The 19,037-nt window shown below is 42.4% G+C and overlaps 1 protein-coding gene across 3 annotated transcripts in view; it reads left to right on the top strand.

Annotated features, from left to right (window-relative positions):
* The first annotated feature begins 1,297 nt into the window (after nucleotides 1-1,297).
* ADNP (activity dependent neuroprotector homeobox) overlaps nucleotides 1,298-19,037 on the top strand; it is a 29,843-nt gene continuing 12,103 nt past the window's right edge. The window contains exon 1 of one of the 3 annotated variants that reach the window (XM_079127564.1): nucleotides 1,298-1,725. The gene's annotated coding sequence lies outside the window, so the exon portion shown is untranslated. Of the gene's footprint in view, nucleotides 1,726-3,747; nucleotides 3,887-19,037 lie in introns of those variants that run through there. The other 2 variants (XM_079127565.1, XM_079127563.1) reach the window with 2 other exon arrangements.

The following is a 19,037-nucleotide window of genomic DNA, read 5'->3' as shown; positions in this document are numbered from 1 at the left end:
TGTTGGGAAAAAATGGTTTTGGTTCTTCGTAATTGGCATTTATTACTTTTAAATACTTTTAACCAATGATATCCTCTCAGAAGCACTCTTCTGTAAAAGATGGGTTTTAAAATGTTGAGACAATGTATTGGTTGGGGTTGACCTAAAGTTACAAAGCAAACTCCATCCATGTGTTGTCACGCCATCCATATTGTGCGAGCAAGAGAAGTTACTGGCCCTGGGACTGACTACCCAATGTGTTTCGTAGGGTTCTTGTGGGAACTCGTTGGCAACATCACTTTGCATCCTTAGGCTTCACCAAGGTGGTCTCAAAACACTAGGGATCCCACTTGTTTTCTTCAGGCCAAAGAGAAGAGTCCATCACTTTGACTTGGAAGAATGTCAAGAGCAGACCTGTAAAACTCAGCCCTATCCGCCGAGTGCCCCACCCCGCCCACCGGACGGGGCGGACGTCCACGGGTTGTCTCGTCTCCAGTGGGTGTGCGAAGCACGAGGCCCTCACACCTCATTAAAGGCAGGAGGCGTCAGGCGCGACCGGCAGGTATCCCTGCCCCTTCCCGCTGGGGCCCAGCCCATGAGCGCGCGCGCCTGGGAGCACGTGGAGCCGCCCGGCTGCCCCGCACACCCCTCCCGCCAGATGTAGTCCAGGCCCAGCTGGGCCCGCGCAGGGATCCCCAGCACGGCCACCTGACTGAGTGCTGGGCGTGCTGCGGCCCGCTGCTTCTGCCTCCGCCGCCGGCGCTGCGGCCGGAGGAAGTCGCCCGCGGAGCACACGGGCCCCGGGAGCGCACTGCGGCCATTATCCGCGGCGCCTCCTAGTGGGTCAATGGCAAATCCTCCTGCTTCTCGCGAGAGCTCCCCCTCAGTGGGGATTATATAATTTCCTCAGGCGGGGTGAGGGTGCTGGGCACCCTGCCTCAGGAAAAGTTGGGTGCAAGCACAGATGGGAGTGGGAGAGCTGTCCCTGGGGGGCACAGGGGGAAGGGGCACTGTCCCCCACTGCCCCCCCACTTAGCTGGACAATGAGTCCTCTTATGCTAATGAGGTACTTACGTCACTTCCGCTCTTTCTCGGCCGCCATTTTGGCTAGGGCAGGTTCGGGGACTCGCTCCGAGGCGCTTGTATTGTCTGCCGAGGGGAGACGCGGGATCGGCCCCCTCCCCCGCCCGCTGCCGCCGCCGCCTCCGCCGGCCCGGTCTCCCCTCCGCCGCCCGCCGGGATCCATGAGCTGAACTCCCGCCCCCCGGCCGCCGCCATCTTGTGCCCCCTCCCCCTCCCGCAGGCAGCGCTAAGGGGGATTTTGGCGTCTCCTCAGACACAGCTCCCTCTCTCGGTCCCCGCTGCCGCGGAGCGAGAGGAGCGCGGCCGCCGCCCGCCCGCCCGCCCGCGCCGGTGAAGCCGCCGCTCCCACACCCTCCGTCTCCTCCCTCCGCCCCTCCTTTGTCTGCACCGCTCGACGACGCTGCCGCCGCCGCCGCCGCCCGCGCGGGGACTGGAGGGAGCCGCTCGCGCCGCCGCCGCCGCCCGCCGCTCTGCTGCGCCCGCCGCGCCCCCCGGCAGCAGCCGCGGCCGCGGCGCGAGCCGGAGCCCGCCGAGCCGGAGCGCGACGAGGCCCGGGGCGCGCCCTCGCCGCCACCGCCGTGCCGCCGCCATCCGCCCGCCGCCGCCGCCGCCGCCCGGCCCCCGAGCACGCCGGCCCCGCGCGCGCCTCGAGGCCGAGTCAAGGTAAGCGGCGCGCGGACCGCGGCCCTGCCCTGCCCTGCCCCGCGCCCGCCCGCCCGCCCGCGCGGGGCGCATTGTGCTCCGCTGCCGCCGTCCACGCACACACTCGCTCCTCCGCGCACTCCGCTGCCGGCGGGCGCCCGTCCCGGCGCGGGCCGCTGCCCCGGCTCTGCTCGGGGGGCCAGGCGCCTCCTCCTACAGCCCGACCCCTTCCCCACCCCGCGAGCCCGCCGAGGCCGGCAGCCAGCCTGGCCGCCCGGGGCTTTTGCAGCTAATGGCATCTCCCCGCACCCCGCCCCCAGCCAGAACCCAGCTTCTCCCATCCCTGGAACTAATCCCTTCCGCCCCTCCCCCAAACGAGCCCCCCACGCACACCCCAGTGCCTGGAACGAGCCTTCTGCCAGGTCTGCCCACCCTTAGCTGGGGGAGGGGGGAGTAGGCTGGGGGGCGGGGAGCATGCATGGCATGGAGTGAAAGTCTTTGCCTCCCCGGCGCAAACCTGCCTCCCCAACATGCCAGCTTCCCTCCAGTCCTGACCACAATCCTCCACCACCCCCTTTCTCAGTCTCAGCTGCCTGGTCAGCACGGCCTCTTAGGAGCTTTTTGAGCCCCAACTTTGCAGTAAGATGGCAGAAATGCAAATCCAGAAAGCTGCGAGAAGATTTTTTTTTAATGCAATGAATGGGAAGTTTTTTGAGCACCCTCTTATTTTCTCCTCTGTTTTTCTCTGGGCTGCCTGCCTGTCCCCCCGCCCCCCACCCTAGATGTCTTGTCTGCTGGAAAAGGCGCGATTGCTTCTCTTCCTCTTCTGTCCAAGATCGGGCTCTAAAGTCTAATATCCTTTTTAGCCACATACACACACCCCCACACTAAGTCTTCTTAATGTTCTTGCATTCACCAGTTCCTCTGGACAGTTCTTGCCATAACCCCATTTCACAGACAAAGGCTTAGGAGGGAAAAAGAACCAAACTGTTTCCTGTTTGCCATTTTAATGCTGTCCATCCCCTCACACCCAGTACCCATCCCTGATGCTTCTTGTGCCTGTGTCTTGTACCTTCAAATTGGGAGGGAAGGGGGAAAAAATCTCTTGGTTAGCTTGATACAGTTTCTTTATAAATCTGCATTGTTGCTTCTGGTTTATGGCCATGAAGAAAATACCAGCCCCCACCCAAAATGCACCGCAGCCAAGTCGGCTAAAGGCGATGAGTGTTGGAGTCAGTAGGGGGCGCATTCTCTGCACTGGGTAAGGCTGCAGAGGGGGGAAGGGCCCCAGAGCTAGAACAGGATGTGCTTCACAGCGCCTTCTACAGACCATGGGAAAATGGGCCCAGCAAGACACACAATTTGCACTCTTAGTGGGGAGCTGACAGCAACATGGCGAAGGATTGAGTCAAGAGCAGTGATTTCACTTCTCTTAAGAAATCCACTCTGCATTTTGAAAGTTTTCTCTTTACTTTTTCAAAACTGTTGACCCTCAGAGGATCCATACTTGTTCTTGATGAATCACCTTGGCACATCCTTGGGTCATAGATTCCCATTCTCTGGAATTCTGGAATACTCCCTTTCAGAATATCTTTCCAGGATCAGGTGGTAAAGGGGAGCATTTTTAAATCTGAGAGGAAGAGGTTTGGGGCATTGCTGATTAGTTCAAATCCTGGTAGTCCAAATCTTTCCAACTCTTTGAGAGTTAAAGATCATCCTTGAGGGATATTAGGTTTTTGTGGGGTGTTAATTTTCATAAGCATGATAGATGGGTGTCATGATTTGCAAAGCTTTGTTGGTAAACATCAGACCCGTGTTGAGTTCTTCACTGTCAGACTCAACAGCTGATTGTAAAATTTTGCTTCCTTCCAACTTTGTACTTGTGCTTGCCATGTTATGTCAGTAGCCAACCACCTTTGCAAGTGTTGACACCAGTCTTCTGTGAGCACCCACTTTCTTAGGGTGTGTTGATTTCTATAGATTTTACTCCTCTTATTATTTCCATAGGTGTGAGATGCACATTGCGAAACCTAGGCCCCAGCTTTTGCACCATGATGCACAGGGTTGTACTTTTTGTACTGAACTGATAGGTGGCCTAGTGGTTATGCCCTGTACTGCCATTTTGAGGATCTGGACTCCGTTTCCTGCCTTGCTCTTTGGACTTCATTGTCAATTCACACCGGTGGGTATATTCATTTTGGAGGGTGGGAACTGCAGCAGCAGGGGAGCCAGAGATTTCTTCCTCCTTGGTCACCACCAAAGCCAACACTTCCACAATTTCAGCCTCCACGATTCCTCAAGGAATCGGTTAGAGCTGGTTGCAGTAGTGGGGTTTAAACACTTAAAGTAAGAAATGATATATGGCTTATTTAAGAAAATTTTAAAGTTGCCAATATTGTAATCAATTGCATTTTGCATTCTCATATATGATGTTTAAGTTCTCAGTTGCTGCTACTTTGATAATCAACTCCAGAGTCAGTAAGCTAAAAAAGCCTTAAAGACCTGATGAGATGGGTATGTAGCTCAGGGGTAGATTACTCGCCTAGCTTGCACAAGGCCCTGGGTTCAATCCCCAGTACTGCAAAAAAAAAAAAAAAAAAAATTGAGAACATGCCTTTCTATGAACTCCTCCTTTCTACCAAAGATTGACCATGGTTGTTGATGCCTATTGATACTTGAAGGCATTGTTACAAGTATCTTAAAGAGATATGCCAAGACACATTTATGAGAAACCAGAGGATGTGTTTGTTACATAGTTAACCAGGTGGTGCTTCAAGGTGAATTTTTCTTTGGATTATTGCTACCAAGTAACGTTTTGGTGAGTGAACAGGAGATAGCTTGGTTCAGGTATTTCTCTAGAAATTAACATTGCTTTTGCAAATGTTTAATAATTATAGACTAATAATAATAAATGATATTTTCATTCTAAGAGTAGTATTTGTTAAACAGACATAATTTTGACCTGAATTTAGTGTTTGATACACAGTTAACATAAGTTCTTGAAATAAGTAATTTGAAGACAGCTTGTTAGAGGTGAAGTTTGTGAACATACTTTTGTTTGATTTAGTAAATTATAAATAAGATACAGTTGGTAAGTGATATCCTTGGTGGTAATAGTCATTTTTCCCTTACAGGAAAATTTGTAGTGAGGTCTTAGCATGTATTCTATTGAGTTTCAAAGGTATCCTAGTATTTAAGCTCATAAATTAAAAAGTAGAACAATTGGGCTTGAAGGCTGGAATTGACAGTAGGTAAACTGAAGATTCATATAGTATAGTACATAGCCTCAGTTAACTAGAATGGGGAAATGGATGTTGTATGTAATTGAACTTCAGCTCAAAATTTTTTCTTTATCTTGACCCATACTGAAATATTTCCTGACTCCTGACTGCAGAGTCTACTATATATTGTCATTAACCAAATCTTTAGTTTTGGGGCTCTATAGCCCCTGTAATAGAACATATAGTCAATTGGGCTGTGAGTCTCTAATGACTTCAGGTCCTGCCAGTCCTAGAAGTTGTTGATTTTTAAACATATCCACTATGAATTTGCTTTGATTAAATTTCTTTTTCTCTTTAAGCCAGAGTGCAAAAAAAAGTTCTGGTACTATTTATATTAACTAAAACTTCACAGTGTTAAATGAATTGTTTCATTGCCACATCAAGTCACCAACTAGTAGGCTTTTACCAAGTGAAAATGACTGTTTTTTCTTTGTAACATACCTACCTTTACAATTTATGTTCAGTTACTAAAAGCTTAGGTGTATAAGGTATACTACATAGGAAATTGTTGCTGTCTTTGGAGGTAACAAATTTTGAAAATATCTATTAAAAATCTTTGTATTTAGAAAATCAAAACATTCAGAAATATGTTAGTTGATTATTAAATGGTACACACTGTCTACCTATTTATGAAAATTGTAATTTAATAGGGAAGACAGGGCTGTTTTGATTTAAAGGAGAAAGAGTAATTATGGTAGAACAGGGAAGAAGATAAAAACTTGGGAATTTAAGTGTACCTTTCCTTGTGAAAAATCATTTGAATAACAAAATAGCATGAGAGACCCCGGTAGGTTGGGTCCATTAGTGGAGGGAATTGTTGCACATATGTAGACGGACATAAAAAGTACAGTTGGAATTTAGAGTTGAAAGTGATTGTTGTGTTACTGTGTACAAATAAAATGTGAGAAAGGTCATTTGGGGGTAATACATAATACATTTACATGTAGGTGTGAAATAGTTAAACTTGATTTTTTTAAACTATTTAAATCTTAGTGGGGTAAGCATTTATAAATGATAGGATCATGAACAAAAATGAAATTTTTATTTTTTAACATGAGAATCTAATTTGTGGTTTTCACCAAAGTGCCCGTGACTGTTGTGCAGTAAGCTACTTACTCAACCTGAACTTGCAGAGAACTTTAAAGGAATGTCATAAAGCCTGTTATGTCTTAGAGAAGGAATAAAATACTCAGAGTTGGACTTTCATATACTTGCCTGAGAGGCACCTACATTAGGGCACACACCCCTGCGAATATGATTTAATAATAACTAGATTCAGAGCACTCAGCATGTTATTAGTGTCGCGTAAACTCACAAAGTTTTCTTCCTCTAGTTCTGGGATAACTGGTATTACCCTGAGCTTTCGCTGTGTTTTGCTGGGGTGCATTGCTGTCAGTTACACTTTTTTGTTGTTAGTTTAGAAACTTGGTGTTTGAAACCAAAGCCCAAGCCCCACGCTGAGTTGATGAACTGAACTGGTACTTAAACGTAAAAGTGCTTCTTGTTTATACGTGGGCCCTTTCCACCCTGATCCTCGGGACCCTTTGTAAGCCATCCGGGGTTTGCCCAGCCTGTGTTGCCCTTGTGACCTCGTGGTTTTTTTGATCCGATTATGTTCCCATAGTTTCTCTGTGTCTTAGTACTCATCGCACCTTCATTTGTGATTCACCTTTGCTGTCTGCCAGTTTAACTAGCTCTCGTGAGACTCCATATTCTGCTTCACGGGAAGGAAAAGGCTCTTCTCACATATCACCCTGTTTCTCAAATTGGGAATATACCTGTCAGTTGGATTATGTAGGGGATATACGAATGTGTGTATGTGTGCATGTGCCTGGGTGTATATGTGTAGCAAGTAATAGGTAAACGTGAAGGGACGATTTAGGAATGCACATTTTATTCTTTTCAGTGGAAAATGAAGAATTCGAATTTACTGTCCTCTCTTTGAGTTTTTTGAGAGGTACTCCCTAGCTTCTTCAGGATTATTGATTTCTGCCTTAGTTCGAGGACAGCTGCTAAAGAAACCCTGGAACCTAATAACCACTGTTAAGGTTTAAAATTCAACTTGAAAACATGTGCATAGTCTAAAAGAGACTCATACATTTATTTGATCAGCCTTTAGAATTAAAAATAAACCTCTGCACATTCCAATACTTTCTCCAGGAAGGGTATAGATTTGTAATTGAGTCACTTAGCTGTGGGTTGGTTATGTGTCTTTTCTCGTGTGACTTTAATAAGTGTGAGTCTGTAAGTGTAAGGCCCCATTGCTGGCCTTTAAGGTATTATAAAATAACATTGGTGGTTTGCCAGTTTTATTATTTAAGCACTTTATAAACCATTCTCAGTTCAATTCTCTCAGTACTGCCCTTGTTTGACAAGTAGGGAAATCAAGGCACCATCACATACAGTGATGAAGTGAGCCACAGAAATGTCCAGGCTGCTTCCCAGGCCTATGCTTGGAGCACAGGCCTTTATACTGTTCCTTAGAACTGTTCGGCTAATGAGGACTCAGGCACATGCTTCAAATTTTTATAGTGATATTTTGTGCTTATATGTCAGCTTACACTCAAGGATTTCAAGTGGCCTCTGCAGTTAAAGAAGCTGGTCACCCCACAAAGGGAAGTGTGGGTGTAAAGTGTGCAGTGGCATTTATTTGAAATAGCACGTCTGGCTTGGAGTTAACCTGTATGAGGCTGTGAAAAGAAACCTCTAACTGTGGTCCTCTTTCCTTCCTCAGTGAATTTGTTTGGAGTAGTCTTACTGCTTCTCTCCTCAGAGCACATATTTTTGCTTATATAATTGCTGACTCTTTCTCTCTCTCTCTCTCTGTGTGTCTCTCTAAATCCTCTGTGTTCCACTTGAGAGCTCATGGAAACCTGTGCTTCCCTTTAAAATCTATAATGAATGCTCCCTTTATGGTGAGAGCTGGTGACTTAAAATTGAGAACCTTGGAAGTGGTCAGTTTTTTAAAACCTGTCATATCTGAAGAAACTTCTGTCTGCTGAAAAGAGGGAAGAATTATTAAAATTTTAAATTGAATTGTAAATTTATTTGACAAAATTCTTGCTCTTGTGAAGAGATGAACTGAATCTGAGAGCATCCTGATGCAAAGTATACTCAAAATTTGGGTTCAAGGTCAGTTATACTTAAAAATGGCAATAAGAAAAATACTCCAGGGAACGTGTGAAGGTTGAGCCATCAAGTGGCAAAACTTGCTTGCAAAAATTATGACATTTGCTGGTAAATGGATAGAACCAGAGACTATCATGCTAAGTGAAATAAGCCAGTTCCAAAAAACCAAAGGCTGAATGTTCTCTCTGATATGTGGAAGCTAACCCCAGTAGGGGGTGAAGTAGAAATTCATCACCATCGAGTACAACCACAGAAATTAATTAAAAAAAAAAAAAAAAAAAAAAAAACGGGGTAAATGGCAGTAAGATCAATAGAGGGAAGGTAGCAGGGGCAGGGAAAGAAAAGGAGAAGGAGAGGTACTGGAGTCTGAACTAGAACACGATATGTTCCATGCTTTTATTATGTCAAAATGTATTCTCCTGTCATGTATAACTAAAAGAACCAATTTTTAAAATCACAGATTAGCCAAAACAAACTAAAAATAACTTGAAAATCCCATCACAGATTCTTTTTTTTTTTTTTTTTTTTTACCCCTAGGAATCCATACTTATTTATTCACTTATTATTAAAATGTGCTTATTGGTCACATTGTTTGGTAAACTGCTTTGTTACTCAACACCATATTGAGTACAACTGTTAAATATTCTTCCAATTTTAAAAAATGCTTTTGAAATACCTTTGGTCAAGCCTAGATCCTGGGAGATAGCTTAGAAAAACTTGAGAGCATGGTTTAGAAAAATTACTCTGTGATTCAAGAACAATTTGGAAAATACATTTCCCATTAATTTGGGAAAATTATTTCTCAGTAGTTTTGGCAGAACATGAAAAACTTATTACTAGGGAATCAAAATAATTTTTTGTCATGTGCCATTTAGACGCAAGGATATGGCATGTTTCTGTAATGATTATAAATGGACGTATCTGCTTGTCCTCTTAAGCCCAATTAGGAATTTATTTCCCTTTTTCACATTTCTCTTGAGCCATGTGGTCTGCTTATACTGATAGCAAGTGGCAGAGTGCTGAGGTCACTCTTGATGCTGCCTTGCTGCAATACCTGTTTTAAATGTGGTGAATCAAGAAGTGTGTCCCATCTCACACTCCCCAAGTCTAGGTTGGTGTGTTAGAAATTGTTTTCAGTCTTATCCAGGCATGTGACTCACACCTGCAGTCCCAGTAATTCAGGAGGCTGAGGCAGGAGGTTGGCAAGTTTGAGGCCAACCTCAGTAGCTTCGTGAAATTCTGTCTCAAAAAGGGCTAGGGATGTGACTTAATTGTTAAGTGCCCCTGGGTTCATTCCCCAGTGTGCCAAACAAAGGAAGAAATAAAAAAAAGAAAGAAATTGTCTTCAGCCTTTTTTCCCTCTAAGCAGTGAGACTTCCCCTACACACACACACACACACACACACACCCTTTTTATAATAAAAATCTAAGTGAACTCAAACTGATGAAGGTTTAAGGACTCACCCTTCAGGTTGCTCAGCTTTCACTTTCTCCTTCAGGCATATCTGCCCCTCCATCAGTGTATACATCTTACACTTCCTCAGGAGAATAACTTGAAAATCACAGGTTCCGTCAGTGTGCTAGAAATTCCTGGTGGTCATGATTAGGATTCTTGTCTGAAACCTAATCAGAGGATAAGTAGTGATGTAATAGCAGCTCTTCCAGTTGTGGGCACTAGTGTTTTGGTATGAATGTCTTAAAAAAGGAGTAACCCATGTGTTTTTTAAATAAATAAATAAATAAATATGCAAAATCTATATCACACCTTTATGTTTCTGCATAACTGCAGGGCACTAGGTTTATTTACAGGAGTTGCTGATGTTCTGGTGCATAACCATTTTAAGTAGCATGAGCTCGTTAAAACCAACTTGAATGCCTCACAGGGATGCATGTAAAGTACTGCAAAAGCACTGCTTTGTGTACATGTAAATGCAAATGCACGTTGTCATGTATACAGGAGCAGATGTTATGGCCACCCCTTCTGATTCTCAGGAATAATAGTAGTCCAAGTTTTTTGAAAGATTATACCCTGGAATGAACTCAGAATTTTCAAAGTGATTATTTCAGTATCTGATCTGGTTTAAGGTAATAATGATTTTTGCTTCAAGCATTAACTTGTATCATCTCTTTTAATCTTTCTGACACTTGAACAGTGGGCTAGTGTCCTTCTGGTTTTACCATAAGGAAACAGACCTGTAGGTTTTAGGGTCACAAAGCCAGTAAGTCAGTGAGCAATAAACACTTCTGTCTAGTTCTAGGGTAGATTCTTAGTCACTGTACGTTAGCCTCATTTCTAACAAAGAACAGCATTACGTACTGTGTTACCCTGAGTTGTCTTAAAGAAGTAAGACTGAGGTAAAAAAAATTTTTACATGCGACTTGTAGATTAAGTAAATTTTTGTCCATGAAAACAGGAATCTTCTTGGAAAACACAAACTTTGACTAGACTGTAAGTTCATCCTTGAAAAGGTTCTTTTCCTCTGACCTCTAGGTCATATGTGAGGCAGTGTGGTTTTAGTGGACCTTCCAGATGGAGTGGGTCTGCAATGGGTATGAGCTCCCATGGGTGACTCTGATGATTGGCTAAGCGTCCACTACTCTGCTTAATCTGCTTCTCCAGACATTTCTTAATGGGACCTGCTATCACAATCAGAGTAATCCTCTTAAAGTACCATTAAATCATCTCACTTCTTTGGGAGCTGGGGGGGTAGCTCAGTAGTAAGAGCACTTGCCCAGCATTCCAGAGTTTGATTCCCAGCACCATTACCAAAAAATTGCATCACTTCTATACTTCAGTACCTGCAGCCTCTCTAGATGCCTAACAGACACGTAGTGGACTGTAGCTCCTTGTTCAAGGCCTTCTTGCACTTGCACTGGCCTTTCCAGCCTTGTCATCATTACTCAGAAGCTTGACCAGCAGCCATTCTGACTGTGCAGTAGTTCCTAAAACTCCTTGATTTCCTGCCTGTGGCACTATGCCAGTTTTTTGCTGTAGTGTTGAACAGTTCTCAGCCTTGCTTAGCCGCCCCAACTCAGTAGCTACTTCCACCCTCTCTGTTGAGGGTGAACTTCATCCTCTGAAGCCTCCTAGCACTTAGTTGATGACACCTCTGATACATTGCCCCTTTGACTGCGGATATTGATGGGGCATCACTTCTGTATGCCTTTTCTAGGCGGGAACTCCTTGTTCATATAGGTGCTAGAGATACAGCTAAAAACCAAGCAGTGTTTTTGTTTTGTCAGTCATGGACATTGAACCCAGGGACGCTCTACCTCTGAACCTACATTGCTGGCCCTTTTTATTTTTTGAGACAGGATCTTGCTAAGTTGCTTAGGGCTTCACTAAATTGAGGAAGTTGGCCTCAAACTTGGGGTGCTTTTGCCTCAGTCTCCCTAGTAGCTGGGGTTACAGGTGGAAGCCTCCACACCTGACTAGCCATGTATTTTTGGTGGACCTTCTTGAATAGTTGGATGGTATCCTTGTCATGCTGCATAGTTTAAGGGTTCTGTTTAGTCCCTCAGTTGAGATCAGGAAAATTAATCTGCTGAAAAAACATAGGTTATAATTATAATGTACAGGTATGAGTACCTCTTTACTAGCTGTATAATTTATACTTATAAGTTATGTTTTTTTTTTTCTAAATCCCTTGAGATCACCTGTGAATAGCATTAAAATAAAGCTTTTAAATCACAGCGATTATAAGTTAAATACATGATAATGATGGACCAAGCTATTTATTTACTATTTTGTTGTTGGTCTATTAATGAACTACACCAACTTGAAGAAAAACAGCTTAAAGAACCACATTTTTTTTTTTTTTCTTTCATTCTGCTACCTTTCATAAGGATTCCTATCCCCCCTTCTCCTCCAGGACCTTTTACCCTTTTGTAGTTCTACCCTTGTACTCTTGTAGCTAAAAGAAACTTAAAGTGATTTTATTTTATTTATGTATTTGCTTGTTTATTTTTTGGTACCTCCAATTGAAACCCAGGGGTTCTTAACCACTGAACTACATCCCCAGCTTTTTTTTTTTTTCTTTAATTTGAGACAGGGTCTCACTAAGTTGCTTAGGACCTCAGCCTCCCAAGCTGCTGAAATTACAGCATGTGCCACCACACCTGGCTGATTTTTTTTTTTTTTTTTTTTTCCAATTTAACAAAGAAATTCTCTGAAAGGTGCTTTTCTGTACTGCCACATACTCAGTTCTGCACAACTGAAAATCATTGAACTTCTCACGGAGGTGACTCCAGCTGTGTTAAATCTGTTAGTTAGGGCAGAGTGATTAGGACCTTTAGTTGCAAAAGTGATGGGTTGCACTGTTCTGGCTTCTTGAAGCGGAGCAGATTTGCCAAAATGGTGAACTCTGCTTGGTTGGTTGGTTGGTTTTTGTTTGTTTGTTTGTTTTAGTACTTAAAAGTTTTGGAATCACCCAGATTCCATTAATATATCATCATAGAATCCCTCACTAAGCGATATCTGGACATTTGTAAAGACTTCGGTTCTGTCCTACATCAACTTGCTCCAGACAGCCTGTCCTATCCCAGGGAATCTTAACAAAAGCACAAAAGTCACAGTTTTGGCAGATACCCATCAGTGATAAATGCCTCTGGTTTTGAACACAAACTACTCGCTGCTATTGTAATTGTAGGCAAACCTTATCTGCTTCCATAGTCATTGCTGTTGCCTTAAATTTTGTAATGGCTACATTTAAAAAATTTTTTTTTTTATTTTAGTAACAGAAATAACAAACCTCCTTTATCCATTTTTAAAGTGCACAGTTTGGTGGCATTAAGTTATAGAACTTTTTTTTTTTTTTATCTTGCAGAATTGAAACTGTACCTAGTGAACAAAAACTTCAATTCCTCTGTCCCTACAACTCCTGGCACCATGATTATTCTACTTTCTGTTTCTATAGATTGAACTACTCTTAAGTACCTCATGAGTGGAATCATACTTTTGTGACTAGTTTATTTCTCTTAGCATGATGTCTCAAAGTTCATCCATGTTTCTGGTAACCACATTTTTTAAAGTAAAAAGTAAAATTAATTTTAGTAATATTTAACCCTAATAGACCCAAAGTGTTGTTATTTCAGCGTAATCTAAAATTTTTTAAAGTATTTATCATACATTTATTTTCATAATAAGTCTTAGAAATCCAGAAGGTGTTTTACATTTTAAAAGCATATCTCAGCTGGTCATGATGGTGCATGCCTGTAATTCCAGTGACTCTGGAGGCTGAGGCAGGATTACAAGTTCAGAGTCAACCTTGGCAACTTAGCAAGGTCTCAAAATAAAAAAGGCTAGGAATGGGTTGTAGCTCAATGGGAAAGTGACCCTGGGTTCAATCCCCAGTACTGTTTTTTTTTGTTTTTTTTTTTTTTTTTAAGAGTGTGTTAATTCAGATAATTCAGAGTGGTCACGTTTCAAGTGTTTAATTAATCCTCTTATGAGTAGTATCTTATTGAAAAGCACCACTTTTTAAACAAAAATTAATTTACAAAATTTTCAAGCTACTTTGGTTTTTTTTTTCATGAGTAAACACTAAAATACATAGATTGTTTTGAAAAGGGAGAACAGCTGTGAGTAGCTCAGTGTTGGAGCTGTTACTCAGCATGTGTGAGGCTCAGTGTTCAGTGCCTAATACTGCCAGTATATGTGCATACACGTGTACATATAAAAATCTGGAAGGATAAATTATGTTAACAATACCTTTTATTAACTGTGGTTGCTTGTCTTGAGGTAAATTTGTAGCGGTTGTGTTCTTTGCCTCATCAATCTTTTGCATTTTGTTTTCATTTATTTATTTTTATGTGGTTTTAAGGATCAAACCCAGTGCCTTGCCCATGTTAGGCAAGCACTCTGCCACTGAGCTACAGCCCCAGGCCTGATAACAGCTTTATTGAGATACAGTTCAGGGGATTTCCCTCAGTAGTAGAGCTCCTGCCCTAGTATGTGTGAGCCCTGGGTTCAATCCCCAATATTGCAAAAAGAAAAGAAAAAAGAAAAAAACTACAAAATGATATTGATACATATGGTATGTAATGTACCCATTTAAAATGCCCAATTCTGCACGCCTATAATCCCAGTGACTGGGGAGGCCGAGACAGGAGGATCATGAGTTCAAAGCCAGCCTCAGCAACCAAGAGGTGCTAAGCAACTCGGTGAGACTCTGTCTCTAAATAAAATACAGAATCGAACTGGGAATGTAGCTCAGTGGTTGAGTGCCCCTGAGTTTAATTCCTGGCACCTGGAAAAGAAAAAGAAAAAAAAGCACAATTCAGTGGTTTTTAGAGTATCCAGAGATGTACTGTTACCATAATCAAATTCAGAACATTTTTATCGCTCCAGAAAGAAACCTAGTACTCTTTAGAAAGCAGTCTCCTTCCCACCTCCCCTAACCATAATCCCCTTTCTGTGTCTACATCTGTGCCCATTCAAGACATTTTCTGTAAACAGGATCATAAAATATATAACCTTTGGTGACTGGTTTTATTCACTTAGCTTGTTTTCAGGGTTCAGTTTTGCCGGAACATATATTAATACTTTATTCCTTTTGTTATGAATTATATCCCATTATATGAATATATTCTACATCAGTTAATTTTTAAATTATTTCTACTTTGGGGGTATTATGACTAATACTGCTGAGAACATACCTGTACAAGTTTTTGTGTGAATGTATGTTCTTGTTTTCTAATATATTTGGAACAAAAAGAACTTTTCTTTGGAGAAGGAGGTTGGGTAGTTGAGCAGACCAACCTCCTGCTAATACCTCCTTCCAAACTAAGATAAAGGGTGTCAGAGCCTCTGGAACTTTCAGAAGAACACACACACTGAGGATAAGCAATGGGAAGGTAAAAAGACGGACATACAGCAGACATCTACTTTTTGAAAAGCTGTCATGTCAAGGATACCAAGGTTGTGGTTTTTCTTTTTCAAAGTAGGACCATTATGATTTGGACAGAAAGAGAACCTGCATATGTGACTATCTAGTAGCTGTTGACATCCGAAGTGATAAGAGCGTTGTAAGACAGTGTTTGCAGAGCTGAGTTCTTGTTTCCATCCTTTTTTCGATGTGAAGGGATCATTCAGCTGACCTTAGATGTGTGTCTCATCTGATCTGTCACCTCTGTGCTGCTTAGCTGAGCTGTGTAATTCTTTAAGACCATTTCAACCTGTGGTGTTGAGGTTGTACTTTCAGATGTGAGTACACAGAGCGTGCTGTTTGTGATGGACATTAGATGATCAGAGCCTGGTCTGCGTGGGCAGTGGGAGGAGCACTGCACCACGGACCTGGCTGGTGACGAGACCCAGCTCTCTGAGGGACAAGTGATTGCTTTACCTGCTTGTCTCCTGATCTGCAAAAAAGGAGAATCCAGGTGCGGCAACCCTTGGGTTCCTTTCAGTGATTGAAAGTACTGCTTTTTGTTGACAGATTTCAGTTAATATTGTAATGAGGAAAATGGATCTTTTTGCCTTCTTTTTCATTGTAATAGAATGCTTATGCCCCTATAGCTATAAGACGCTGAAAGACTGCAGGTGGTTCAAATAAAAGTATCCCGCCGGGGTGCGGCTCATTGGTAGAGTGCTCGCCTAGCTGGGCAGACTCATGGATTCTATTCCCAGCTCTGCAAACTGCAACAACAAAAAAGTACCTTTTTTTTTTTTTTTTTTTCCTTACTAGCTGAACCAGCTAACTGAAAAGGGCAGCACAAGTTTTATTGTTGTTTAAAGATTTTAGTTCAGTATAATCAGATGAGAAGTGTCTACTTCTGTACATTTCAGAAGCACTAATTTAAAAACTAATAGGTTAATCAAATCATATTATGGGCATCCACAAATATGTCACAATGAATCTCACTGTTATGTGTAATTATAATGCACAGTAAAGAACCATTTAAAAGTAATAATGCCCAGAGTTCACTTTCATTTGTCCCATCCAAAGTAACAGCTTGTACGCAAAGTTCAAGGGAAATTGACACACAGGAGCCCGTCCATGGGAGAATAGCCTGTAAGATCACAAGAGTGATGAAAAGAACTGAGCGTGGTTAGCTGGTAGAAAGGGGAAGATTAGAAGGGCAGAGGGGACTGTCTTAAAAACTTGGAAAGGCTGTCAAGTGACTAGGGAATTAGTCTTCTACAACTGAATTGAGAGCAATGTACAGGTTATAAAACACTGTAAAAAGTAAACTTGTAAACAGAGCTGTCCAAAGTGAAATGAGCTGCTGGGTCCCCTTAGAGTGATCAGAGAGACAGTGGCAGCAGGGTTGCTGGTAGAAGGGATTCACTCATTGTTACAGAAAGTTGCAACAACTCCTATAAATGTTTTTGTATAGGATGCTGCATTTCGATAAGCATTATCATTTCAATCATTTCACCTTGCGTAAGTTTAGTCTCCCTACTCCAGAAAGTCATAAAACTTAATTGTAAAGAAATAATTGAAATTTTTTAAATGTGAAGAAAATGGTCTGTGTGTGTGTGTATAGGCAGTTTTGTGTGGTGCTTTATGAATTGAGTTTCTTTTATTATCAAACTGGGAGAACAGTACAAGTTCATTGCAGTTAGTAATTAAAAAGAAGAGAAAACAGAAATTAGTAACATTTCCTGCCTGCTGCTTGTCTATTGAGTATTCTAATAGGATTATCCTGGCAGTATAATTGATGTTCATTGTTCAGATTTTAACTTCCAGTACAAATGTGTCATCATTTGCAAAGTTTTTCTTAGTCCTCCTGGCTTTCCAGTAAACCCCCTCTTTTAGTCTCAGCTCTTCTGCACACTTTCTGGTTAGCTTAAGGAAAGAGGAGATTAAACTTTATTTTCTTACTTCCTTCCTGCTGAATGTAGTTTTATCATCCTGCTCCTAGACAGTCAGAAAATGACCTGTGATTTGGCTTTTTGGGATTGGAAGGTGGTACAAAGGAGGAGACACTGGAGCTGCCTGGCATCTTGCAGATCTTCTTCTGCCTGAGCAAGAAAGAGGAGCTCCTGCTGCCCAGGGGCTTGTGTTTTAGAAAAAGCTGGAATCAGGGATTGCTTTCAGGCTGGATGCAAGCTTTCAATCTGGTCCCTCACTGCAGGGCTGTTGTAACCAGGTTGTATAAGGTTCATTTGTGAAAGTACAACTGTATACACCTTTTTACATATAGCGTAATTTAAATATAAATGTAGCACTAAATGACACTCTTGAAGCAAATATAAGGTGTCTGTTTGCTTCTTCAGATGCAAGTCCCAGTAGAGTCAGGAAAGACAAGGGCTTATGGGCTATCAAAAATTTTACTATGACCGCACTTTGACTCAGTGATTAATGTAGACAGGTATTGGTCATGTTGTCATAGGAGAGAGACTGTATGAATACAGGAATTGTATTTTATTCTGCCTAAATGTTTTATTCCTCCCTACCCCCGCCCTTTTTCTTTCCCGTACTGGGGATTGAACCCAGAGGTGCTTCATCCATAGCCCTTCTTATTTTTTCATTTTGAGAATGGTTCTTGCTAAGTTGCCAGAGCTGACCGTGAACTTGGGCCCTTCTTGCCTCAGCCTCCTGAGTAGTTGGGATTACAGGTGTGCGCCATCAGAAGATCTGTTCTTAAGAGGAATAAAATGTGCTGTCCTGGCAGCAGTAAAGTAACTGATGCTTTGATTCTGTTCATGAGACTCATAGATGCTTCCCCTTAGAAGACGATCAGCGTAGTAGAGCATTTTAAGTTAGCCCACTGATCTAAAGAAACTTCAGAAATCTCTGAAACCTGAGTGGGGCTTACGAGAGCCTCAAATAGATATCAGCTTGCGTCAGCATTAATTGGAGCACTTCATTTTGAGTTTCGTATCAAGGGTTTGAATATCTTACACATAACTGGATTGCTGGGGTTAGGGAATGGCAGTAACTTGGATGTCTTCCTTATTTTCTGTTAATTTGGAACATAGAGCTGCCATTTTTCTTTACTTGTAAAAGCATCATTTCCAGCTTTTAAACCCTACTACCATTGTATTTTTCTTCACAGCTTTAATGTAGAAATACTAAAAAGACAGCGTCACAGTACGAACTTAGGTTCTGATCCTTTGGTCTTGCTGTGGACTCCCTACCACTTCATACACTGATAAGACTAATTTTATTTATAGGGATTTTTCAGAAAACTATTAAAATTTTGCTTTAGCAGAATTGTCCACTGGGCCTAGAGCCTACATTTCAGTAGACTCTCCTTTAGCATGAATTTACACCATTTTCTTGATTTGACTTTTTGACTGTTTTAGGGAGATTGAGACTTGGGAGCAGGGTACTTTTCCTTCTCCCTTTAAAATGTAACCATTTCTCTCTGTTTTTTATCTCTAATATTTGACCTGAGATTCCTTTGGAAACAAGGGTTTTGCAGCTTTTGGGGTGGGTGGGTAACTGGGAATTGAACTCAGGGGAACTCAGCCACTGAGCCACACCCCCAGCCCTATTTTGTATTTTATTAAAAGACAGGGTCTCACGAGTTGCTTAACCACCTCCCTTTTGCCGAGGCCGACTTTGAACTCACAATCCTCCTGTCTCAGCCTCCCAAGCCACTGGGATTATAGGCATGTGCCACTGTGCCCAGCAGTTTTGCAGCCTTAAGAAAGAAAAATGAACTCAGTAGAGCACCGTCTAGCATGCATGAGACCCTGGGTCCCATTCCAGCCCTGCAAAATAGTGGGGGATTGAACACCATTGATTTGCACTAAGCAGCTTATGTGTAGGTGTTACCAGAAAGAAGTGACCATCCTTGAACAGTTCCCAGAGCAGAGTGGAGCCACGACACACTGTTGCATTCGTTGTTATATTTATACTGACATATTGAATAAGCACCATATACTGTTACTGGAAATTCTGGAAACATCAAGTAAGAACGCACACTGAAATAGGAAAACTTATATTCTAGAAAATGCTAGAATACTAGGTC

Source organism: Sciurus vulgaris (genome assembly GCF_902686455.1).
Source record: "Sciurus vulgaris genome assembly, chromosome: 2".
Classification (NCBI taxonomy): domain Eukaryota; kingdom Metazoa; phylum Chordata; class Mammalia; order Rodentia; family Sciuridae; genus Sciurus; species Sciurus vulgaris.
This window is presented reverse-complemented; position numbering and strand designations above follow the sequence as displayed.